We start from the raw sequence: 27,751 nt of genomic DNA on the forward strand, positions 1-27,751 counted from the left end.
TGTGTGAATATTAACACAAAGAAAATACATATTTTGTATGACTGCAACAAATTCCAATAACTCCTGCCATGTATATGCAATTTTAGGCTGTTCTATTACTTTGTTTTTCATTTTTTTTGTTAAAATTTTTTATTTCCATAGGTTATTGGGGAATAGGTACTGTTTGGTTACATGAGTAAGTTCTTTAGTGGTGATTTGTGAGATTTTGGTGCACCCATCACCCAAGCAGTATACACTGCACCCAATTTGTGGTCTTTTATCTCTCACCCCTTTCCTACTGTTTCCTGAGTCCCCAAAGTCCACTGTGTTATTCTTATGTCTTTGCATCATCATAGCTTAGCTCCCACATATGAGTGACAACATATGATGTTTGGTTTTTCCATTCCCGAGTTACTTTGCTTAGAATAATAGTCTCCAATCTCATCCAGGTTGCTGTGAATGCCATTAATTCATTCCTTTTTATGGCTGAGTAGTATTTATTTATATATATATATATAGTATTGTATATATATATAGTATTATATATATACTATATATCGTAGTATTTATATATAGTATATATAGTATCTAGTAGTATTCATAGATAGTATTTATATATAAAAAATATATATAAAAAATAGTTGTGTGTATGTGTATATATATATATATATATATATATATATATATATATATATATAGTTATAGTTATATACAAACAGTTTCCCTATCCACTCATTGATGGGCACTCGGGTTGGTTCCACGTTTTTGCAATTGCAAACTGTGCTGCTATAAACATGCGTGTGCAAGTATCTTTTTCACATAATGACTTCTTTTCTTCTGGGTAGATACCCAGTAGTGGGATTGCTGGATCAAACGGTAGCTCTACTTTTAGCTCTTTAAGGAATCACCACACTGTTTTCCATAGTGGTTGTACTGGTTTACAGGTTTACATTCCCACCAGCAGTGTAAAAGTGTTTCCCTTTCACTGTATCCAGGCCAACATCTATTATATTTTGATTTTTTGATTATGGCCATTCTTGCAGGAGTAAGTTGGTATCACATTCTGGTTTTGATTTGCATTTCCCTGATCATTAGTGATGTTGAGCATTTTTTTCATATGTTTGTTTGCCATTTGTATATCCTCTTTTTAGAATTGTCTATTCACGTCCTTAGCCCACTTTTTTGATGGGATTGTTTGTTTTCTTGCTAATTAGTTCGAGTTCGTTGTAGATTCTGCACATTAGTCCTTTTTCAGATGTATAGATTGTGAAGATTTTCTCCCACTCCGTGGGTTGTCTGTTTACTCTGCTGTTTCTTTTGCTATGCAAAAGCTCTTTAGTTTAATTAAGTCCCAGCTATTTATCTTTGTTTTTATTGCATTTGCTTTTGGGTTCTTGGTTATGAAATCATTGCCTAAGCCAAGATCTAGAAGGGTTTTTCCAACACTGTCTTCTAGAATTTTTATAGTTTCAGGTCTTAGATTTACGTCCTTGATCCATCTCGAGTTGATTTTTGTATAAGGTGAGAGATGAGGATCCAGTTTCATTCTCCTACATGTGGCTTGCCAATTATCCCAGCACTATTTGTTGAATAAGGTGTCCTTTCTTCACTTTATCTTTTTGTTTGCTTTGTCAAAGATCAGTTGGCTGTAAGTATCAGGGTTTATTTCTGAGTTCGCTATTCTGTTCCATTGGTCTATGTGTCTATTTTTATGCCAGTACCATTCTGTTTTGGTGACTATGGCCTTATAGTATAGTTTGAAATCAGGTAATGTGATGACTCCAGATTTATTCTTTTTGCTTAGTCTTGCTTTGGCTATGTGGGCTCTTTCTTGGTTCCATATGAATTTTAGGATTGTTTTTTCTAATTCTGTGAAGAATGATGGTGGTATTTTGATGGGAGTTGCATTGAATTTGTAGATTGCTTTATGTTGAAGAGGAATGGTGAGAGTGGGCATTCTTGTCTTGTTTCAGTTGTCAGAGGGAATACTTTCAACTTTTCCCCATTCAGTATTATGCTGGCTATGGATTTGTCATAGACGGTTTTTATTACATTGAGGTATGTCCTTGTATGCTGATTTTGCTGAGAGTTTTAATCATAAAGGGATGCTGGATTTTGTCAAATGCTTTTTCTACATCTGTTAAGATGATATGTGATTTTTGTTTTTTATTCTATTTATGTGGTGTATCACATTTGTTGACTTGTGTATGTTAAACCATCCCTGCATCCCTGGTATAAAACCCACTTGATGATGGTGGATTATCTTTTTGATATGTTGTTGGATTCAATTAGCTAGTATTATGTTAAGGATTTTAGCATCTATGTTCATCAGGGATATTGATTTGTAGTTTTCTTTTTTGATTATGTCCTTTCCTGGTTTTGGTATTAGGGTGATACTGGCTTCTTACAATGATTTAGGGAGGGTTCCTTCTTTCTCTATCCGGTGGAATAGTGTCAAAAGGATTGACATAAATTCTTCTTTGAATGTCTGGTAGAATTCTGCTGTGAGTCTGTCTGGTCTTGGACTTCTTTTTGTTGGTAATTCTTTCATTAACATTTCAATCTTACTGCTTGTTATTGGCCTGTTCAGAGTATGTAATTCTTTCTGATTTAAGCTAGGAAGGTTGTATCTTCCCAGGATTTTATCCATCTCCTCTAGGTGTTCTAGTTTGTGTACATAAAGGCGTTCATATTAGCCTTGAATGATCTTTTGTATTTCTGTGATGTCAGTTGTAATATCTCTCGTTTCATTTCTAATTGAGCTTATTTGGATTTTCTGCTTTTCTTGGTTAATCTTGCCAATGGTCTATCAATTTTATTTATCTTTTCAAAGAACCAGTTTTTTGTTATATTTGTATTTTGTATTTTTTGGTTTCAATTTTATTTAGTTCTGCTCTGATCTTGGTTATTTCCTTTCTTCTGCTGGGTTTGGGTTTGGTTTGTTCTTGTTTCTCTAGTTCCTTGAGATGTTACCTTAGGTTGTCTGTTTGTGCTCTTTCAGACTTTTTGATGAAGGTGTTTAGGGGTATGAACTTTCCTCTTAGCATTGCCTTTGCTGTATGCCAGAGGTTTTGATAGGTTGTGTCGCTACTGTTGTTCAGTTCGAAGAATTTTTAAATTTCCATCTTGATTTTGTTTTTGACCCAATGATTATTCAGGAGCAAGTTATTTAATTTCCACGTATTTGCATGGTTTTGAAGGTTCCTTTTGCAGTTGATTTCCAGTTTAATTCCACTGTGGTCTGAGAGAGTGCTTGATATAATTTCAATTTTCTTGAATTTATTGAGGCTTATTTTGTGGCCTATCATGTGGTCTATCCTGGAGAAAGTTCTATGTGCTGTTGAATAGAATGTATATTCTGTGGTTGTTGGGTAGAATGTCATGTAAATATATGTTAAGTCTATTTGTTCTGGGGTATGGTTTAAATCCATTGTTTCTTTGTTGACTTTCTGTCTTGATGACCTATCTATTGCTGTGAGTGGAATATCAAAGTCCCCCACTATTATTGTGTTGTTGTCTATCTCATTTCTTAGGTCTAGTAGTAGTTGTTTTATAAGTTTGGGAGCTCCAGTGTTAGGTGCATATATATTTAAGATTGTGATATTTTCATGTTGGACAAGGCCTTTTACCGTTATATAATGACCCTCTTTCTCTTTTTTAACACTGTTGCTTTAAAGTTTTTGTCTGATGTAAGAATAGCTACTGCTGCTCGCATTTGGTATCCATTTGCATGGGGTGTCTTGCCATCCCTTTACCTTAAGTTTATGTGAGTCCTTATGTGTTCGGTGTATCTCTTGAAGGCAGCACATAGTTGGTTGGTGAATTCTTATCCATTCTACAATTATGTATCTTTTAAGTGGAGCATTTAGACCATTTGCATTTAATGTCAGTATTGAGATGTGAGGTACCACTCCATTAATCATGCTATTTATTGCCCGTATATCTTGTTTTTTTGTTTTAAATTGTATTTTTGTTTTATAGGTTCTGTGTGATTTATGCTTTAAAGAGGGTCTGTTTTGATGTGTTTCCAGGATTTGTTTCAAGATTTAGAGCTCCTTGGCCAGGCATGGTGGCTCAGGCCTGTAATCCCAGCACTTTGGGAGGTCAAGGTGGGTGGATCATGAGGTCAGGAGATTGAGACCATCCTGGCTAACACAGTGAAACCCTGTCTCTACTAAAAATACAAAAAAACTAGCCAGGCGTGGTGGCGGGCGCCTGTAGTCCCAGCTACTCGGGAGGCTGAGGCAGAAGAATGGCGTGAACCTGGGAGGCAGAGCTTGCAGTGAGCCAAGATTGCGCCACCGCACTCCGGCCTGGGAGACAGAGCAAGAGTACGTCTCAAAAAAAAAAAAAGATATAGAGCTCCTTTTAGCAGTTGTTTTATTTCTGGCTTGATAGTGGCAAATTCTCTCAGCATTTGCTTGTCTGGAAAAGACTGTGTAGTTTTGCTGGGTACAAAACTCTTGGCTGATAATTGCATTGTTTGAGGAGGCTGAAGATAGGGCCCCAAACCCTTCTAGCTTGTAGGATTTCTGCTGAGAAATCTGCTGTTAATCTGATGAGTTTTCCTTTATAGGTTACCTGGTGCTTTTGCCTTACAGCTCTTAAGATTCTTTCCTTTGTCTTAACTTTAGATAATCTGATGACAGTGTGCCTTGGTGATGATCTTTTTGTGATGAATTTCTCAGATGTTCTTTGAGCTTCTTGTATTCAGATGTCTAGTTCTTTAGCAAGGCTGGGGAAGTTTTCCTCAATTATTCCTCAAAATATATTTTCCAAACTTAGATTTCTGTTCTTCCTCAGGAACACATTATTCTTAGGTTTGGTCGTTTAACATAATCCCAGACTTCTTGGAGTCTTTGTTCATATTTCCTTATTCTTTTTTCTTTGTCTTTGTTGGATTGTGTTAACTTGAAAACCTTGTCTTTGAGCTCTGAAGTTCTTTCTTCTGCTTGTACAATTCTATTGCTGAGACTTCCCAGAGCATTTTGCATTTCTATAAGTGCATCCATTGTTTCTCAAAGTTTTGATTATTTTTTATTTATGCTATCTATTTCATTGAATATTTCTCCCCTCACTTCTTGTATCATTTTTTTGATTTCCTTACATTGGCCTTCACCTTTCTCTGGTGACTGCCTGATTAGCTTAATAACTAACCTTCTGAATTATTTTTCAGGTAAATCAGGGATTTCATCTTGGTTTGGATCCATTGCTGGTGAGCTACTGTGATTTTTTGCGGGTGTTAAAAAACCTTGTTTTGTCATATTACCAGAGTTGGTTTCCTGGTTGCTTTTCATTTGGGTAGGCTCTGTTGAAGGGAAAAGTCTAAGGCTCAAGGCTGTTGTTCAGTTCCTTTTGACCCATGGGTGTTTCCTTGATGTAGTACTCTCCTCCTTTCCTTAGGGATGTGGCTTCCTGAGAGCTGAGCTGTAGGATTGTTATCTCTCTTCTGGATCTAGCCACCCAGCAAGTCTACCAGGCTCTGGTCTGGGACTGGGGGTTGTCTGTACAGAGTCCTATAATGTGAACCATCTGTGAGTCTCTCAGCTGTGGATACTGGCATCTGCTCTGGTGGAGGTGGCAGGGGGTGTGAAATGGACTCTGTGAGGTTCCTTAGCTTTGGTGGTTGACTCGTGCACTATTTTTGTGCTATCTGGCATCCTGCTTAGAGGTGGCATTTTCAAGAAAGTATCAGCTGTGGCAGTATGGGGAGAAACAGGTGATGGGTGGGGCCCTAGAACTCCCAAGAGTATACTGCCCTTTGTCCTCAGTTACCAGAGGGTGTAGGGGAGGAGCATTAGGTGGGAGCAGGGCTAGGCATGTCTGACCTCAGACTTTACTTGGGAAGGTCTTGCTGTGGCTGCTGTGGGGGACGTGGGTGAGGGTCCCAGGTCCCATGGAGTTATGTTCCCAGGAGGATTATGGCTGTCTCTGCTGTGTCATGCTCATTGTCAGGGAAGTAGGGAAAAGTGGCAGTCAGAGGTCTCACCCACCTCCCACGCAATTCAAAGGGCTGGTCTCACTCCCACTGTGCCCCTTCCAACAGCACAGAGTCTGTTTCCAGGCAGTGGGCGAGCAGGGCTGAGAACTTGCCCCAGGCTACCTGCCTCCCAGCTGCGAAAGTAGGGCTTTCTTTCTTCCCCAACTTGTGGAGTCTGCACACCAGATTCACACCCTCCCCTGAGTTCTGGCCAGGAGACTCCTTGATCAGTTCAAATTGTTACAAAGTTCAACTGGAGGTTTCCTTCTCCCTGTGGACTTTGTCCAGTGCCTCTGGCAGCCCTGCTCAAGGACCCCTGTGAGGCCAGGCAGAAATGGCTTAGGGATTTTCCCGCTGCTTCCTTTACTCCTGTATTTTGCTTGGCTCTCTAAATGGACTCAGCTCCAGGTAAGGTCAGAATCTTCTTCTGTAATCTAGACCTTCAGGATCCCTGGTGGGTGTATGTGCTCGGGGTGGACAATCTCCCTTTCCCATTTCATGATTTGGGCACTCACAGTATTTGGGGTGTCTCCCAGGTCCTGCAGGAGCAATCCACTTCCTTCAGAGGGTCTGTGGGTTCTCCTGGCTTTCCTAATGTATTCCTACCCATTTATTTGACTATATGAATTACTATTATTCTACCAATTTGGATGATATAATTTGATTTTATTTATTTTTATACCTGTGAGGTTAAGATGAAATGAGGTTAAGAGAAATGTTACTAATGAAAAACATAATCTGCCATTTATCTAATTTTGTCAAAGTAAAACTAGTAAAATACAAGAGACCTTTAAATTTTAAAATTGTATGAGATAACATGGTAGATACTGTAATTAAAAAAACTTTTTATTCCCAGAAGCAATATACAACTGGAAGGCAACAGAAGGAAACCTGTTTTAAAATTAAAATTTTAATCTGAATTAATGAAGGTGAAGGTGTTTTCTCAAAATTAATAAATGCAAATTGGCCAATAAAATTTTTAAAGCTATATTCTCTAACCAAAGTGACATAATTATGATATTTTATTGAGATATTCCAGTTATTACTTTTTTTCTAAATTTTAAGATCATCAATATTTCAGGGTATAACTTTTTATTTCTTTTTAATTTTACTATCTTTGTTTAATAACATTTAGATTTTGCAATCCACCAAGGAAGTATGGCTTCATTTTAAGAAACTTTCTTCCATTTTTATTTAAACCTTTTATTTAACAATACACTTGGTTTATTACTAGCCCTTTAGTTCTCACAAGTGGGAAATCTTTTATTCATGAATTTCATAGTCCTGGTTGAAATTCTTTTTGATACACGAAATTAGATGACTAAAATTGTTCACCTTTTGATGACAACCCTACTTGTACATTCTCCCAATAGTAATGTATTACATGCCTTGAGACTGTTTAGGTTTTTCAGTTAATTTCTTTGATGATGAAAAGGTTAGCACCATAAGGTCTGACCCTATTTTCAGTTTACATTAATTTCATGTTTTTCAAATTCACTTCAGAAGCCCATCATATTAAAATGTTCATAAATTTTAAAAATGTTTAAAAAAATTTAATTACTCAAATTTGGGTGACATTTTGGAAAAAATATTTTTATATTTTAATAATTATTGAATGAATAAATAAGTAGATATTCTTAATGGCAATTCATGATAAAATGTACTGCTAAGATGTGATTGATTTATAATTAATTAAAACACTTTAAGCCATAAGCCCTTATGAATATTTTAATAGAATATGAGCATAATATATTCCATTTAAATACTCGGAGGATTGTATTAATGGCCCAGAGGAGAAATCTACAGATGACATGATGTTTGGAGGGAATGACAATACACGAAATAACAAAATTAGTATCCAAGATGATCTGAAATGTTGGAAGACCGGATAGCTCAAACAAAATGAAGTTTAATAGGGACTAATATGATGTCCTACTATATGTTTCCCAAACCAATCACAGAAGTATAGCACCAGAAGCAGAAGTACATGTGAACAAGAATGGGGATTTAAGTCAAGAGTAAGCTCAGGGTTCATTAACACATTTGTTTATAAGTGAATTCATTCAGTCAATAATTACTACCTACTCCATGCAAGGAAGGCACCATAACTGTCTCTGAGAATATAATTCAGACTGACAGGACTATCCTCAAATCTTGTCTCTCAATGTCCTGTTTTATATGCAGCTATTACTCCACATATGAGCTATAATATTTTGTTTTCATCTAGATGGCCAAGTATAAGGGTGTCTGCATCAAACCAGAATATCTGGAAACCATGCCATAAGAGAAACAGCAAGTGATTCAAACTGCTTAGACTGAAGAATGGACTATGTAGGTGTCAAAAACACTCTCCTTTGAATATCTGAGGGTTGTTTTAAGAAAATGGAGCTAGGCTTGTCTCTCTTTATCCCCAGTTCAGAACTAGAAACAATGAGGAAAGTCGCAGGAAGTTAAGTGTAAGTGAGCATCAAACAAACAATGACTTTTTCCCAATTAGATCTGTCTAAAATGAAATAATCCGATTTCCTTTGAGAAACAGTGACTCATCTATCAACGAACATATAAGATCCTAGAAGCTATAAATAGAGTAAAACAATAACAACAAAAAAATCTAACTTCTACTGGGTACTTACTATAGTAAGGCACTTTTCTAAGTGTTTTTATGTAGATTGTTCTCATTGAATCCTCACGACTGTCCAATGAGCGGGGTAGCATCCCTGGACAGGCAGTATGCATAATGGTTAAGAGCATGGTCTCAGGAGGTGGACTGAGTTCAGATCCAGGCTTTGTTGCTTACTTGTTGTGTGACTTATCTTGGCTCAGCTTCCTCATATGTAATAGGTGAATGACAGTAGTATAGCCCATATAGGAGGATACTGAGGATTAATTGTGTTAAGGCATTTAAAGTTTTTAGGACAGTGACTGGTTCTAAGTGTAAGTGCTCAATGCTCAATGGGCATTAGCTACTATCTCTATCTTACAGAGATTTAGGCGTAAAAAACCAAATGAATGTGCCCAAAGTCATACAGCTAATATATGGGGAGGGCAAGAGCCTGATCTTCATTTTGTAAAATATGATGAGTAAGGTTCAAAAGTAAAGGAGTGTTCTGGGGAAAAATTACAAGTGGTTCACACCTAGCATGATGTTACTTAAGCAGGAGGCGTTAGAATGATGGTAGCATAGGAGGAGATCAGATACTAAAGACAGACCTTATTTCCTTCAATGATTTTATTCAGTTTATCTTTATTAAGGGCCTATCATGTACTGAGTAGTGGAGAAAAAGCAAACAAAATAGACAAACCCTCATGGATGTTACATTCCAGTATTTTATGTTTCCTGGGCTGGGTTCTACAAAATGTTAACAACTGGACAAAAGAAGCAATTCAGGTTTCAATATCTGCACTTTAATGCATTACCCTCCACCTATACCGCAAACTTTGGTGACTTCGTCTGAATCTAAATTTAAGAGTAAAGACCGTGTAACACATGCACTCTCATTTTATAATTCAAACTTGTCTTATTTTCTTTCTCAAAAAAAACACAAGAAACTGTGGCTACTACCTTCCTCCATCTTCTGTCTACACTGTAGCCTGTGGGCCATTTCAGTATAATTACTCCTGCTTGAAACAGTCGTCCCATTATCCAAAGAATACAAAGCCCCCACTAGGCCTTTGCCATATCATACAAAAAGTCTCTTATTTGACCCTTGCTTACTTCTTGGGCTCTCCTTTCACTGTATCCTCCAGCCTGAAGGAAAACTCAACTGTCTGCAGTTCATAAAGGCATCATGCTTGATCTTGCAATCTAGTCTTTGCAAATGTTTTCTTTTTCTTTCTTTCTTTTTTTTTTTTTTTGAGACAGAGTCTTGCTCTGTCACCCAGGCTGGAGTACAGTGGCCCAGATCTCAGCTCACTGCAACCTCCGCCTCCTGGGTTCAAGCAATTCTCCTGACTCAGCCTCCTCAGTAGCTGGGATTACAGGCATGTACCACCATGCCCAGCTAATTTTTTGTATTTTTAGTAGAGACAGGCTTTCACCAGGCTGGCCAGGCTGGTCTCAAACACCTGACCTGGTGATCCGCCCGCCTTCAGCCTCCCAAAGTGCTGGGATTACAGGCAAGAGCCACCGCACCCGGCCCTTCTTCTTCTTCTTCTTCTTCTTCTTTTTTTAAAAAAACTTTTAAGTTCAGGGGTACATGTGCAGGATGTGCAGGATTGTTACACAGGTAAATGTGTGTCATGAGCACTTGTTGTACAGATTATTTCATTACCTAGGTATTAAGCTTACTATCCATTAGTCGTTTTTCCTGATTCTCTCCTGCCTCCCACCCTCTGTCCTCCAGTAGGCCCCAGTGTGTGTTGTTCCCCTCTATCTGTCCACGTGTTCTCATCTTTTAGCTCCCACTTATAAGTGAGAATATGTGGTATTTGGTTTTCTGTTCCTGTGTTAGTTTGTTAAGGTTAATGGCCTCCAGCTCCATCCATGTTCCTGCAAAGAGATGATCTTGCTCTTTTTTATGGCTGCATAGTATTCCTCGGTGTATATGTACTACATTTTTTTAATCTAATCTGTCATTGATGGGCATATAGGTTGATACCATGTCTTTGATATTGTGAACAGTGCTGCAATGAACATACGTGTGTATCCATCTTTATAACAGAACAATTTATATTCCTTTGGGTATATACCTAGTAATGGGATTGCTGGGTCAAATCTTAGTTCTTTCTTTAGGTCTTTGAGGAATTCTCACACTATCTTCCACAATGGTTGAACTAATGTACACTTCCACCCACAGTGTGTAAGTGATCCTTTTTCTCCACAATCTCACCAGCATCTGTTGTTTTTTGACTTTTAAATAATAGCCATTCTGACTGGTGTGAAGTGGTATTGCATTGTGGTTTTGATTTGCATTTCTTTAATGATCAGTGATGTTGAGCTTTTTATTCACGTAATTGTTGGGTGCACGTATGTCTTCTTTTGAGAGTGTCTGTTCGTGTCCTTTGCCCACTTTAAAATTTTTTTTTTTTGGTAAATTTTAATTCCTTATAGATGCTGGATATTAGACTTTTGTCAGATGCATAGTTTGCAAAATTTTTCTCCCATTCTGTAGATTGTTTACTCTGTTGATAGTTTCTTTTGCTGTGCAGAAGCTCTTTAGTTTAATTAGATCCCATTTGTTAATTTTTGCTTTTTTGCAATTGGTTTTGGCATCTTAGTCATGAAATCTTTGCCCATGCCTATGTCCTGAATGGTACTGTAGCCTAGGTTTTCTTCTAGGGTTTTAATGGTTTTGGGTTTTACATTTAAGTCTTTAATCCATCTTGAGTTGATTTTTGTATATGGTATAAGGAAGGGTTCCAGCTTCAACTTTCTGCATATGGCAAGCCAGTTATCCCAGCACCATTTATTAAACAGGGAATCCTTTTCCCATTGCTTGTTTTTGTCAGGTTTGTTGAAGATCAGATAATTGTAGGTGTGCAGTCTTATTTCTGGGTTTTCTGTTCTGTTCCATTGGTCTGTGTGTCTGCTCTTGTACTAGCACCATGCTGTTTTGGTTACTGTAGCAGCCCTGTAATATGGTTTAAGGTCAGGTAGCGTGATGCCTCCAGCTTTGTTCTTTCTGCTTAGGGTGGCCTTGGCTATTTGGGCTCTTTTTTGGTTCCATATGAATTTAAAATAGTTTTTTCTAGTTCCGCAAAGAATGTCAATGGTAGTTTAATAGGAAGAGCATTGAATCTATAAATTGCTTTGGGCAGTGTGGCCATTTTAGTGATATTGATTCTTCTTATCCATGAGCATGGAATGTTTTTCCATTTGTTTGTTTCATGTCTGATTTCTTGGAGCAGTGGTTTGTAGTTCTTCTTGTAGAGATCATTCACTTCCCTTGTTAGCTGTATTCCTAGGTGTTTTATTCTTTTTATTTCAATTGTGAATGGGAGCTCATTTGTAATTTGACTCTCAGCTTGACTATTGCTAGCGTATAGAAGAGCTAGTGATTTTTGCACATTGACTTTATATCCTGAGACTTTGCTGAAGTTACTTATCAGCTTAAGAAGTTTTTGGGCTGAGACAATGGAGTTTTCTAGATATAGGATCATGTCATCTGCGAACAGGGATAGTTTGACTTCCTCACCTCCTATTTGAATGCCCTTTATTTCTTTCTCTTGCCTGATTGCCCCGGCCAGAAATTCCAACACTATGTTGAATAGGAGTGGTGAGAGAGGGTATTCTTGTCTTTTGCCAGTTTTCAAGGGGAATGCTTCCAGCTTTTGCCCATTCAGTATGATATTGGCTGTGGTTTTGTCATATATGGCTCTTATTATTTTGAGGTATGTTCCTTGAATACCTAGTTTATTGAGAGTTTTTTTTTAAACATAAAGAGATGTTGAATTTTATTGAAGGCCTTTTCTGCATTGATTGAGATAATCATATGGTTTTTGTCTTTAGTTCTGTTTATGTGATGAATCACATTTATTGATTTGCATACCAGAAACTCTGGGACACAGCTAAAGCAGTGGTAAAAGGGTAATTTATAGCACTGAATGCTCACATAGAAAAAAAAAAAACTAGAAAGATTTCAATTTAACAACCCAACATCAGAACTAGAAGAACTAGATAACCAAGAGCAAACCAACCCCAAAGCTAGCAGAAGAAATAACGAAATTCAGAGTCAAACTGAAGGAGATAGAGAAAGGACAAACCATTTGAAACATCAACAAATCCAGGAGCTGGCTTTTAGAAAAACTTAATAAAACAGATAGCTCTCTAGCTACAATAATAAAGAAGAAAAGAGAGAAGAATCAAATAGACACAATAAAAAATTATAAGGGGGGTATTACCAACTGGCCCCACAGAAATACAAACAACCATCAGAAATTATAAACATCTCTAAGCACATAAACTAAAAATCTACAAGAAATGGTTAACTTCCTGGACTCATACACCATCCCCAAAGACTGAACCAGGAAGAAATCGAATTCCTGAACAGACCAATAATGAGTTCTGAAATTGAGACAGTAATAAATAGCCTCCAACCCCCAAAACCCAGGACCAGACGGATTCACAGCTGAATTCTACCAGATGTACAAAGAAGAGCTGGCATCATTTCTACCAAAACTATTCCAAAAAATCAAAAAGGAAGGACTCCTTGTTAACTCATTCTTTGAGGCCAGCATTATCCTGATACCAAAACCTGGCAGAGAACAACAACAACAAAAACTTCAGGCCAATATCCTTGACAAATATCAATGCAAAAATCCTCAACAAAATACTGACAAACTGAATCCAGCAGCACATCAAAAAGCTTGTCCACCAGAATCAAGTAGCCTTCATCCCCAGGATACAAGGTTGGTTCAACATACACAAATGTTGTTTTCTAAGCCTGTTCACCTGATCCCTGATTGGGTTAGGTATCCTTCCTTCTGTGTTAGTATCCCTACTGTAGCACTTTGCATATATATACTGAGCTCCTTGAAGCAGGGGACTGAATCTTGTTAATCTCTGTGTCTCCAATTCCTTCCAAGGTAACTTGTGCATGCTACCGCTCCAAGAATTCCATCTAAATTGAACAAAATAAACGATCTATGTTCATAACCAATCTGTTCTTCTTCTCCACCTCAGTAACTTATTCCAAAGATAACACTTAGATTTGTCATCACAATGATCTATATTACCTTTGAAATCTCAATTGCAAATATACCACTGGCTGATCGTCACCTCCTATACTTTCAGTTCACTTATTACAGTATCCTAGAATTCCTCTGCCATAGTTATTGATATATCACTGATATGCTAAATTTACCTTGTCTCTATTTACCTATCTTTCCTTCCTTCCTAAGCTGAGATTCATTAACAGTCCATCGTTATGAACAATTTCTTGCAAACATCACTTAGCAAACTGTTTCTTTTGTTACATTTCCCTAGTTGAACCCAACACTGGTTGAATCCAACATTCTGCCTTTTCTGCAAATGCCCGAAGATTTGTTGGAGAAAATCACAGTTTGGCTGACTGCTTTAACTTTAAATTCCAGACAAATACCTGAAATGGGGATTGAATAATGCTTGCAACTTTGCTACTTTTCCTCAACTTGCTTTTCAACTCTCTGAGACTCTTTCATAATTCTTCAATCTTGTCAAAACGATCCTCTTTTTACCACAGCTTATCACTTACCCTATTATTTACTGAAACAAACACAAACAATAATAGGTAGATTTACTCCAAAGGTAATACAGCTTGGGCTTCAGCCACCTCACATGCATAGTTAGAGAATTTGCAAAGGAATATATTTTAAGACAATTGGTTAAGACTGCCGTGTTTTGCTACGTTCACTTTCTCTTCATCATACTTCCTCTGACAAAATGTGACATATTTAAGATCTGGCTTAGTTGAAGTTGAATTGGGGATACAATTAGTCTGAATTTAGTGCAATACATTTATGTGTTTTGCGGTCACTTCAGTAGTATTCTCTTACTAACTACCTCTGGCTCTCCCAAATTTGTGTTTCCTTCCTGTCCGTCTGAGATCTAAATCTCTTCTTGTCTTTACAGGAACTCTAGATCTGGACTTATTTCCTACACACTTTCAACCTCTGTCTCTACTAGGTCACCTTCAGCAGCACACAAACATACCTTGGTTTCTTCTATGATTAAAAAGATACCATTTTTATAGATGCTACAGATCTTTCCATCTACTTCCTAATTTGTTTGCTCTGTTTTTCACAGGATCACAGTAGAAATAATGTGCCCAACTCTTTGCCTTTGCTTCCTTATCTCCCATTCACACTTCAACCCACTCTGATAGGGCACTGAAAATTGCTCTTGTGGAAGTCTTTATGACCTCCATTTTGGAGCTAGGATCCCTGAAATACAGCTACATAAGTCAGACTAAGTACTTAGCTAGTAAAGTCAGCCAACAAAGGGCAGATAGCAAATTAGAGAAGAAAAAACAATTTTAAATGTCTAAATGCAAAACTTACATTAAAGTCCAATTGATTAAAGGAAATTTTATGGCCATAAATATTTTTAAGATATAGAGAAAACTTGAAGTTGCCAATGCAATATTTCATTTTAGAATCATTAGATGATATATAGGTGTTCATTAACATAAATTATAACTATAGTAAATTATATAGTTTCTACAGTATATCTATTTTCTCTCTTATTAATATTTGAAATGTTGAAAATACATTTTTTTACATGCATCACATTCTATTATTATGCATTCCTATGAGCTAACCTCTGAAAATATCCAAAAATGTTTCATGTCTTCTGGAGTAGATAAATATTTTTTCCAATTTAGATAGTTCACTGAATGGAAAACAAATAAGGTCATTATTTTTTATTGGCAAACCAGTAACCTGAAATTTCTTTTTACTGATAATTCTATAACTATTGTGAGCTTTTAAAGTAGAACTTGCATCTCTGAATCTCTGGTACTCAGCAGTGTGACTGTTGCAAAAAATGTTGGCAATAACATTCGGGTCATAAAGATGCACTGCAAAACTGAAATACCTTCTGAATCAGAAAAGACTACTTCTGTTCAGCATGATTTCAATGTAATTCAAAATTTGAATTCTTTGAAAGTTGGTAATCAATATCTAGTATAGGAGCATTCACTCTCTACTAAACTACATAATACCCAATTACCTGAACAGAAAATAACAAAAATATATCACCAATCTGTTAAACAGTGAACATTTCATCAAATGAGAAGTTAAGCTGTCAAGTGTATATGCATTATCTTTTCTGCCTGAAAGTGAGTAAATGTTAAGGTAGATAGTTTGCTTTTTATGTCAGTACCTTACGTTTGTTCAATGGAAGTGAGAATCTATATTAAAAAAATTGTAAGTCTTTCCAGGTAAAGACCATTTGGTTGTGTGTTTGGTAGAAAAATAACTCATTAGAGGCAGGCAAGAACTGAGTCATAACAAAAACTCATTCATATAACAGTTCCAAAGTTATCTTGTTTTCAATTTGTGGTAGATAGCAAATGCTAAACTGAGTCATCACCTGGCCTCTACCTAGTGGATACCCAGTGAATGTTTAATAAATATATGTTAAATGAAAAAACAAGATTAGTGTCATCAGTAGAAACCTTTAATTTTGCTGTGCTTTAATTTACCCATTAGAGAAGTAGGAATGCTTATACTTATCCTACTTGACTTCACTGCATAGTAATGTCATACAGAGCAATAAAATCTCTCGTGTGTTATACATCGTGGGCTTTTAAACTGCATTTTGAAAAAATGCAAAATTTTTAAACACTATTAGAGTTCGATGGATTATTTTAAGTGGAAAATGAGTTATTCATTTTTCATATTTGTTTTATTATTCCTAAATATATTACAGTTAGTTTTATTACCCTGAATATGTTATATCCTATTTTTATAATAAATTCTCATTTTTATTCTTCAGTTTTATACTTATTTTCAATTAGGTATCAGGTTAGAATAGAAATGATGTAACTATTGCTTGATATTTATTATATTTATTTCCCATATCCTACATAAATAATATAAACTGGTAAGGGACAATTAATTTATAACATTCATCAACATCAATCCCCAACCTGACTACTCAAATAATAATAACATTAATAAACTAAACTTACTCAGAACTTAAAATACTTCTCATTATTACTGTTAAAACTTGTAATATTTATTCACAAGTATTCTAACTGTCCATTCCTGAAAATTTAACAAGTACTGACCAAGCACCAATCCCATATACAGCTCTGTGTTATGGGATATATGAGTGTGGGCGTGGAGAAGAGGGAAACTCAATATCACTATAATATTATCTCACACAAAATGTTGATATAGGTTAATGGACAGAGATATGTATCCAGAGTTAAATACTGTGGTAAAAATTATACTAGGATACAGGCAAGAGGAAAAACTAAAGAAATTGTGTAAAATAATATTAGTCTACCTGACCAAATACTTTATAATAACTACTGAAAGAGTAAAGTCAGCTACTTCTTTTGTCATATTTTAATGTCATTGTTTCCACATTCCACAACTGCTCTTTAAGAGTCTCAGCTTTACTTTTCTCTGCATAAATTCTATCATGTGAACTACATCAATAAATTAGGTATTTTTTATTAGTCTTACACAAAAGTTGAATGAACTGTTTGTCAGGGTATATTAATTTGTCAATATAGTTCTACATCGGTAAACCCAAATTATTTTTATGATACTGTGTTGATTTTGTTATTAACCCTCATTTGAGGGCTAATTGCTGCTGTGTAATTTAGTAAAATTATAATATTTATTGGCTCAACGTACAAGGGCCAAGGTTATGTAATTTGGAATTACATGCTCAATTGTTTTGCTTGTCACTGAAAAAAAATTGCTTAGTTTCATCACACAAATTTTTCATTTATATTACAGATGAGCAATGAGTTTTGAGGTTTTAATTTTAACCAAATGTCTATAGCAAACATATCAATTTTATGAAACTGATTTGGATTTTATCAACTTTAAACAATATATTTCCTTATCCATATAATCTTGCCCAATATTTATAAACTTGAAGTCCCGAAGTGTTGTCTTTACACACTTTCACCCTAGCCACCAGCCTTTCCATTCCCATTTTTGTTACTCCCTCTCAATCTGCATGGCAGCCACAGTGGACTCATCATGCTCTTTCCTGCTCCCTCTTCTGCCTAAAGCACTCCTCCTTCTTCTCTTAGCCTGGTTAATTTCCACTTGTTCTTTAGATTTTATTGCAATATCATTTCTTCAGGAAGTCTTTGTATGTTAGGCCAAATCTGATAGAGGCTCCTCAACACTTGGCATAGCTGAAATTTTACATTCCTGAGTGCACATGGTTAATATTTGTCTTCCTCACTAGACTATGAACTCACTGAGGGCAAGGACATCTCTGTTTTTACTCTACTTTTGTATATTGAGAACCTGAACAAGTGATCAATACAAGTATTCATCCAACAAATATTTATTGAGCACTTATATATCAAGTGCTATGCTCAGTGTGTGGCATGTAACAGAGAACAAAGCAAAGTCATGGGCTGTATTCATTCATCTAACAGTTGTTGAATGAACAAAGAAATGAATAATAATTTGATCCTAATTATTCTAATCAATCTTTCTTCTTTCTTGCATGTAAGAATGATCTTCAATTTGTATCATGCACATAGTGCTTTGCCATTAACATCTTGTGTACAGCTTTGCAAGCAGTAGATTGCTAATAACTATTTATCAGATCAGTGAATGAGTAAATGCCCAAGTGAATTAATTATAAATGTATAGGTTGGTGCTGGCAATGTCATAAGACAGAAGGAATATATTTTAACTACAAATTTATTGTCCTTTTTGTAACAAGTTAATATTTTCTTCATGTGTGAACAGAATGCTTTTCTTAAAAAAACAGTTTTTCTTTATAATTATTGTGGTTATCTTATATTTGAATTCACATTACCCAGTCAGTAAGAGATTTTGCTAAAAATGTGAATTCCTATCAACATGATATGAAAAAGAAGTTATTGAGACTTTAGCTTATAACATATGCTTTGGTCTATTTTTTCTTTTTCATATGGATTTGTGAACAGATGCTTGGGCAAGTTAATTCTATACTAAATCTTGTGTTTCTACATGTGCCGTGAAGGTGGATGCTCGCCAAGTCAGCACTGTGGACCCCTTATCGGTCATTAATCACATCAAAATCACTTATTTTTGCTTTTATTAAATTAAAACAAAAACGAGAGCTCTGCTAACAAGTGTTTATTTTATACAGTGGGGAGGCAGCCTCATCTTTCATTCCTCTGCCACAAGAAATCTCTTGCTCTTGTTAAACTAATTTAAGCATCAACCCGCAGCACGCTTGTGTTTCCTCCACCCCTTTCCTTTGATTATGTCAATCTCCTGACCAGGATGCTCTCCCCCCTCCCCACCTATCCAAATCCAACTCATTTTTCAAGGCTCAGAAGATTCTGCGCCTTACAGAAAGCTTTTCTTAATTACCCCAGTCATAAGTCACCCCATTAACATAGACCAATTCCATAGTGTTTGAGAAACTACTATGTTCAAATGGCTGGGCCAGGTACTTAGTAGAAACACATGTCCTTCCCTTAAGGTGCTTATAGTTTAAGAGAGAGAGAAAAAAGTAAGCATTTATTCAACAAATTCTATACTTATTAACTGGTGACTATTTTCAAATTTATCAGATAAGAATCATCTAGAGAATTTGATAAAATGCAGGTTCCTGAGCTCTGCACAAAACTCACTGACACAGAATTTCTACAAGTGTGGCCTAGAAATAAAAATCTGTAACAAGTGTTGATGGTAATCTGCGGATGCTTCTTTAACATACACTGCTTGGACACAGGAGTCACTAAGACGAGTGCTCTTCAAGGAACTCCTCAAGGAGCTCCCATCCTAGTTAGTGCAGTTGGTTAATCCCAATACAGATATATTATGTAATTATTACATGTAAAAAAATGAAAAGGTGTGTGAGATGGTTTCAGGGAAAACAGGAAAGGGAAAGCGTCAACAACACTTAATGCACTGAAACCACAGTGGGTTCCCAAAGGTTAGAATCTGTTATGGGCACTATTCACCAAACAGTAGAGGAGGGAGAAGGGAAAGATGTGTGCCATGATTATGCACCTCCATAAATAGGGACAACTAAGACATAAGGCAAAAATAATGGGTGCAGTACAGATCTCTTTGTAGAGGAGTTTAGAGGAGGGGAAGATTATTTATAGCTAGTAAAGTCAAGGAATTTTGGAGAAGGTGCTGTATTTGAGCTGTTCCTCGAGGAAAAGATAAGATTTACAAACTATAGCATAGAGTTGCTGATAAGAAAAGCAGGAGTATTCCAGAAGGAAGAATTAGTAAAAGCAAGAACACAGAGGTAGGAAGCATGCTGCACATACGAAGGACAGCAAGCAGTTCAATTTAGGTTAGTAAAGACTACGAGAAGAACAATTGTCCTTGTAGCGGTGGATTTAAGGAAACACTCCAGAAAGGTAAACTGGGCCAGATCTTAGGAGACCTTGAATACTACACCACAGAATAGCATTTATTCCTTTGACAACTCATTTGACAATATATACTTTTTTTTTTTTTTTTTTGCCTTGTCTCTCCTACAAACATACTTTTCCTGAAGGCATGGGCAGGCTTCACATTTCTTTATAAGCCCTTCAGAATGTAGTGCAATGCCTGGCAAACAGTAGGAGTTCAAAAAATTTCTGTTGACTGATTAATGGAGGTTGTTTTGTTCTCCAAAGGAGGGCTCCCACAGCATGTAGGAGGACCACACACCACCAGGGTTTTCTCTACTTTGTTGGCACTAAACTAGAAGATTGTCACTGTTAACAATCTTCTAGTCATGCTGTGAAGACACTGGAGGTGCCTGACCATGAAGAATGCAGTTCTAGTTCATTGGGAATCTTACTATAGATGTATGCTTCTTTTTCATTTTCTCCACATTAACTGTAAATATTTTCTTAAATTTGTACTTGTCTTATTAACATAAGACAAAAATGTGTGCTTGGAATGGAAAAAATAATAATTACCCTGCAAAGCCAACTATTTGAACATTTAAGTAATGACCAATTTCTGTAGTATTAATTGGGCTATAAATTTAAGGAAGACTTTTTTTTCAGAGTTTATGATCTGGCTTTACAAATTCAACAGTGTGGCTGTGGAACAGAATTGTTAGAGCTCTCATGGGGAAATGTCATGACTCCTAATCCACCCATATAATAAATACGTATGTCTAAGGCATTCAATAAATGCATTTGGACAAGGAATAAATATTTACTAAAAACATATCACATGTTTGACAATATTCTATAAGTTCTGGAATATACTGGTGAACCAGGGTGACAAATTCCTTGATTTTGTGGAAGTTAAATTAGATCTAGTAGTTTGGTTCACTTGTTCAGAAACAGCGATAATAATTAGTTATAGTACATAACATCTTAAACTTTGTAAAACTTTTATGTATTTGTTATGTTATTTTCCACAACCCCTTTTTCTTCTGATTCTGCACATTTTATTTTCTGTTTTTATCCATTTTCATAGGGTCAATTTCATCAGTGATTCTCAAATATTTATCTAGCTCAGTCATATTTACTAAGTTTCAAATCTATATTTCTAACTATCTTTTATTTATTATTATTATGTTTAAAACTTTTATTTTAGGTTGGGGGGTACACTTGAAGGTAAATTCATGTCATGAGGGTTTGTTGTACAGATTATTTCTTCACCCAGGTATTAAGCCTAGTACCCAATAGTTATCTTTTCTGTTCTCCCTTCTCCCACCCTCCATCCTCAAGTAGACCCCAGTGTTTGTTGTTTCCTTCTTGGTGTTCACAAGTTCTCATCATTTAGCTCCCACTTTTAAGTGAGACCATGCAGTATTTGGTTTTCTGTTCCTGCAATAGTTTGCTAAGGATAATAGCCTCTCACTCCATCCATGTTCCTGTAAAAGACATGATCTTGTTCTTTTTTATGGATGCGTAGTTTTCCATGGTCTATATGTACTACATTTTATTTATCCAGTCTGTCATGGATGGGCATTGAGGTTGATTCCATGCCTTTGCTATTGTGAACAGCGCTGCAATGAACATTTGCATGCATGTGGCTTCATGGAAGAATGATTTATATTCCTCTGGGTATATATACGCAGTAGTGGGATCGTTGGACTGAATGGTAGTTCTGCTTTTAGCTCTTTGAGGACTTGTGATACTGCTTTCCACAGTGGTTGAACTAATTTGCACTTTCACCAACAGTGTATAAGTGTTCCCTTTTTTCTGCAACTTCGCCGGTATCTTGTTATTTTTTGACTTTTTAATAACAGCCATACTGACTGATGTGAGATGGTATCTCAGTGTGGTTTTGATTTGATTTCTCTAGTGATCAGTGATATTGCAGGTTTTTTTTCATATGTTTTTTGGCTGCATGTATATCTTCTTTTGAAAAGTATGTTCATGTCCTTTGTTCTCTTTTTAATGGGTTTTTTTTTTCGTAAATTTGTTTAAGTTCCTTATAGATGCTGAATATTAGACCTTTGTCAGATGCATAGTTTGAAAATATTTCTCCCATTCTCTGTGTTGTTTGTTTACTCTCTATTATTTAGCTATTTCCACCTGTGTGTTCCAAAGGCAATTCAAACTCAGTGTGTTCAGAACGGTTTCATCTTTTCCTACTCAATTTCTTTGTCCTCCTACATTCTTATTTCAATTCTAACATTATGCCCAAAGCATCCAGATTACAACTAAAAGCAACATAGCAGATTATTTCTCTCTTTTATCCATCTCCCTTGTGTTCTTTCAGTTCTTTATTTTTTGATTCTATTCTTTTCCTCCTCTGTTTCCACCTTAGTTCTGGCTGTATCGTATTTCCGAAACTATTATAGTAATTTTCAATTATTGTTGGTTTCAGTCTGTTTCTATTAAAATTTTAGCACTTACCACAATTTCTGACACTTAGTTTACAATAAAACGTTGATTGATTAACTCATCTTTCATGTCAGAGCAAATTTTAAAATGTAGGCCCTAATATATTATTTACCTGCTTATAATTTTTGAGACTATTTGTCATTCATAGGATAAATACCAAATTCTTAGCATGGCATTCAAAGACTCTGGTAGTCTTACTTCAGTTTAATTTTCTAAACTTGCCTCCCTTTATTCTACAAAATGATCTGTAACTCCAGCCTATATAATTTCTTCAAGCTTTCCAAGCCTTGTCTTCTGTTATCACTCCTCATGTCTATGAGTTGTTATCTCTTCCTTATTTACCTTTCAATTATTTCTTTACCCTGGACCTCTCTGCCTTTCCCTCCAAAAGTCACTCTTCAGTTCTCCTATATTATCATCTATCCATCCATCCATCCATATGTCTATCGGTCTATTAACTGTGGTATTTTCATTGTCATTACTATTATTAGGCTTGGATTTCTGAATGGCAAAATTTGTGTTTTATTAAGTTTTGTATTCTCAATTCTTGAGAATAGCTACATAAACACAGAGTAAACATGTGGTGAATGGAAAAAGAGTAAGCTGATTCAGATTTTCTTTCACTGAAAACAAGTGAAAGAAAAAAAATGCTGCTGCTAGTGGACAGAAAAGGAAAAAAAATAAAGAGGCCATAAACGCATAGAATTTTGTAGAAGAAACGAAGTAGATTCAATTCGATTAAAAAAATCAGTGTCAATCGCCTGTGATAACATAAACCAAAATGAGTCCCTCTGGGATGTCAGAATTGCTTGGCTTTTTTAATGAGTTCCAAAAGTTTATATAAATTAGTAATGCTTTTGGAAGGAAAAATTTACTATTAAAGTAAAATATGCACACCCAATGATCCAGTAGTTCTACCTGTAAGAATCTTTGCAAGTATATGCATGTATACATAAAAAGTTGTTTATGTCATTGTTAAAATACCAAAATATTGGAAACAACAAAGATGCCCATCAATAGGTTACAGATTAAATAAAAGAATAAAACTAATAAAAGATGTACAATATTTACATTCTCTCTCTCTCTACTTTTCTTTGGGACTGGGTCTTGCTCTATCACCCAGACTGCAGTGGAGCCACACAATCTCTGCTCACTGCAACCTCTGCCTCCCAGGGCCAAGTGATCCTCCCACCTCAGCCCCTGGAGTAGCTGGGACCGCAGCCGGCTAATTTTTTGTATTTTTAGTCGAGACAGGATTTCGCCATGTTGGTCAGACTGGTCTCAAACTCCTGGGCTCAGGTGATCTGCCTGTCTAGGCCTCCCAAAGTGTTGGGATTACCCGTGTGAGCCACTGTGCCCAGCCTAATATATTTTTAAGTGAAAAAGATGCACATACATGTAAATGTAAATGCATAGAGAAAGAAGTGACGTGGTAGACATTAAACTGTGCCTACCTCTGGGGAGTGGGACTGGGAGATTGGTGAGGGGACCATTCTTTTTCCTTTTTTTTTTTCTGTATTACAACTACTTTTGTAACTAAAGAGCAATATAATCAGCTTAACAATTTAAACAAAATCTCCAGACTTGAAACAGCAGGGGCTGAGAGCAAAACAGGCCATAGTTAGTCCATAAGGAGAGACTGAAAGATTTCTAGATGGTTACGGCTTAGTACTTAGAGTTATCTCACTAGCTGAGAATTCTCATTAAATGTCTGCTCCCACTGACTTCTAATATGAGTAATAGAGTCAGATATAGAAGGAGGCAGTGTTCTACCTAATTTCAGGTTGGCACAATCGAAACAACACTGAAAGTCTATAATGTGCTTGTCTTCATCAGTAATTCTTCATCCATGTCTTGCTGTCAAGCAAAGCTTTAGGCCTTAAGAATCCTATATCAATGGCTGGAGGAAATGGTGGGTTGGGGAGCTCTCTTCATTTGGAACTCAGCTAGAGCGCCTCGTAAAAGTAGCTAGCACATCAATCACAACATTGATTATTCAGTCGTGCAGAGAAGGCTATGAATTGGGAATTGGTCATATAAAGAAGGGCCCTCTACTCCACATTTCTTGAAGGACCCAAATGATATGTGCTTGTTTGTAAATCTGCTTGCTCACTCACCATAGACAATATGTAGCACTCTGCTTGAGTGCCTAGGAAGACTGGGGTAGGGGAAAATCCACTGGAGGAAATAGAACTGTGTAAAATATAATTACTTTACAGTTGGAGTGGTTCAGCTGAGGGAGTTTACCACTAGACTTGCCTTACAAGAAATGCTATAGAGAGTCCTTCAAGTTGAAACAAAAGGACACTAAACAGTGACACAAAAGCATATGAAAGTATAAAGCTTACTGTTAAAGGTGAACATATCAACAAATACATAGTATGTCATTCTGTAATAATCTCCTGCTTATCCACAGTTTCATTTTCCATAGTTTTAGTTACCAGTGTTCAACCATAATCTGAAAATATTAAATGAAAAATTCCAGAAACAAACTATTTATAAGTTTTAAATTGTGCACTGTTCTGAGTAGCAGGATGAAATCTCACACTGTCCTGCTCTGTCTCTCCTGGGATGTGAGTCACCCCTTCGTCCAATGTATTCATGCTGTACCTACTATCCACCTGATTAGTCACCTAGTAACCTTCTCAGTTATCAGGTTGACAGACCACAAGAAGAGTTAGTATACCACAATAAGATATTTTGAGAGAGAGAAAGAGAAAGACGGGGAGAGAGAGAGAAAAAGATCACATTTGCATAACTTTTTTTAACACTATATTGTTATAATTGTTCTATTTTATTATTAGTTATTGCTGTTAGTCTTTACTGTGCCTACTTTATAAATTAAACTTTATCATAGGTATGTATATGTAAAAAAATAGCATATATAGGTTTGGTACTATCCACAGTTTCAGGCATCTGTTGTGGGTTTTGAAGCATATCCTCTGCAGATAAAGGGGGAATATTGTAGTAGTGCATAAACCATTGTTAAGTCTGGTACAGAAATGAAAAGGCAACAGTATATAAATATAACTATAAAAATAAATTGATGGATATACAATATAAAAATATATAAGCTGTGACATCAAAAGCATGAAGTGGACTTGGGGAAATGTAAAAGTGTAGAGTTTTTGTATATGATTTAAGTTAAGTTGTTATCAGCTTAAAATAAATTGTTATAACTATAATATATTTTATGAGTGCCTTATGGTAAGCCCAAAATGTACCTATTGATGATACACAAAAGAAAATGAAATAGGAGTCAAAACCAATAACTATAAAGAATGAATGAAACACAAAGGAAAACAGAAAGAGAAGAAAAATAAGACAAAAAAGTTATAAGACAGGGATAAAATAATTAACAAAATGGCAATACTAAAGTCCTTCTCCATCAATAATTACTCTAAATGTAAATGAATTGAACTCTCCAATGAGACAACACAGAGTTACTGAATAGATATATAACAAGTCCCAACTATAAGCTGTCTACAAGAGATTCACTTTAGATTTATTTATTTATTTATTTATTTATTTATTTATTTATTTTGAGACACAGTCTCACTCTGTTGCTCAGGCTGAAGTGCAGTGGCATGATCTTGCCTCAGCTGGAGTGCAGTGGTACGATCTCGGCTCACTGCGACCTCTGCTTCCCTGGTTCAAGCAATTCTCATGCCTCAGCCTCCAGATTAGCTGGAATTACAGGTGTGCGCCACCACGCCTGGCTAAGTTTTGTAGTTTTAGTAGAGATGGGGTTTCACTATGTTGGCCAGGCTGGTCTCGAGCTCCTAACCTCAGGTGATCCACCCATCTCAGCCTCCCAAACTGCTGAGATTACAGGCATAAGCCACTGCGCCTGGCCTATTCACTTTAGATTTAAAGGCATACATAGGATGAAAGTGAATGGATGAAAAAAGATATTCCATGCAAATGGTAATGAGAAGACAGCAAGACTGGTAATATTTATATAAGACAAATTAGACTTTAAAAACTGTCAAAATAGATAAAGAACATTATATAATGATAAAGGGGTCCATTCACCAAGAAGCTATAACAATTATAAATATATGCAAACCCAATATCAGAATATCTAAATATATGATGCAAATGTTGACAGAATTGATGGAGGAAATAGAAAGCAACACAATATGAGTAAGGGACTTCAATATTCTACTTTTAACAAGGGCTAGAACATTCCAGATCAATAAAAAAAAATACCCAAAAAACAGGACTTGAAAAACCCTGTATACCAATGGACTTAACAGACATGTACAGAATATTCCACCCACCGACAGCTTAGTAAACATTTTTCTCAAGTGCACACAGAACATTTGTAAGTGGGATTTATCTCTGGAATAAAGGGATGGTTCAACATGTGCAAATCAATATTTGAAATGCACCACATTAACAGAATGAAGGATAAAAATAATATGATCATCTTATTAGATGCAGAAAAAGTATTTGACAAAATTCAACATCTTTTCATGATAAAAACTCTTAACAAATTAAGTACAGAAAAAACGTACCTCGACATGCTGAAGGTCATGTATGACAAACCCACAGCTAACATCATGCTCAACATTGAAAAACTATAACCTTTTCTTCTAACATCAGGAACAAGACAAGAATGCACACTATTACTAGTTTTGTTCAACAAAGTACTGGAAACCCTAGCCAGAGAAATTAGGCAAGAAAAACAAATAGGCATGCAAATAGAAAAGAGATGTAAAATGTCTCTGCTTACTGATAACATGCTCTTGTATATGGAAAGCCCCAAAGGTTCCACCAAAATCAGAACTAATAAACAAATTCAGTAAACTTGCAGGATACAAAATCAACATAAAATCAATAGAGTTTTTATACAGAAAAATGAGCTGTCCAAAAATAAATCAGGAAAATCCCATTTATCATAGCATAAAAAAATACTTAGGGATAAATTTAACCAAAGAGGTGAAAGATGTGTACACTGAAAACTATAAAATGTTGATGAAATAAATTGAAGAAGATAGAAATAGTTGGAAAGATATCCTATATTCATGGATTGGAAGAATTAATATTGTTATAATGCCCACACTACCCAAAGTGATCTACATATTTAATGCAATCCCCATACAAATTCTGACATTTTCCACAGAATTAGAAAAAATGATTCTAAAACAAGCATGAAATCACAAAAGTTCACAAATAGACAAAGCAATCTTGAGCAAAAAGAACAAAGCTAGAAGCATCATACTATCTGATCTCAAAATCTACTAAAAAGTTATGGTAATTGAAACAGCATGGTACAGGCACAGAGAACAGACACATAGACCAATGAAATAAAACAGAGAGCCCAGAAATAAAACCACATTTATACTAATGAACTGATTTT

The 27,751-nt window shown here is 35.9% G+C and overlaps 1 protein-coding gene across 13 annotated transcripts in view; it reads right to left on the bottom strand.

The window, feature by feature from the left end:
- LRRC7 (leucine rich repeat containing 7) overlaps positions 1-27,751 on the bottom strand; it is a 1,078,250-nt gene that overhangs the window by 148,634 nt on the left and 901,865 nt on the right. The gene's annotated exons all lie outside the window — the stretch shown is intronic.

The sequence above is a fragment of the Pongo abelii genome, chromosome 1, assembly GCF_028885655.2.
Source record: "Pongo abelii isolate AG06213 chromosome 1, NHGRI_mPonAbe1-v2.0_pri, whole genome shotgun sequence".
Taxonomy (NCBI): Eukaryota; Metazoa; Chordata; class Mammalia; order Primates; family Hominidae; genus Pongo; species Pongo abelii.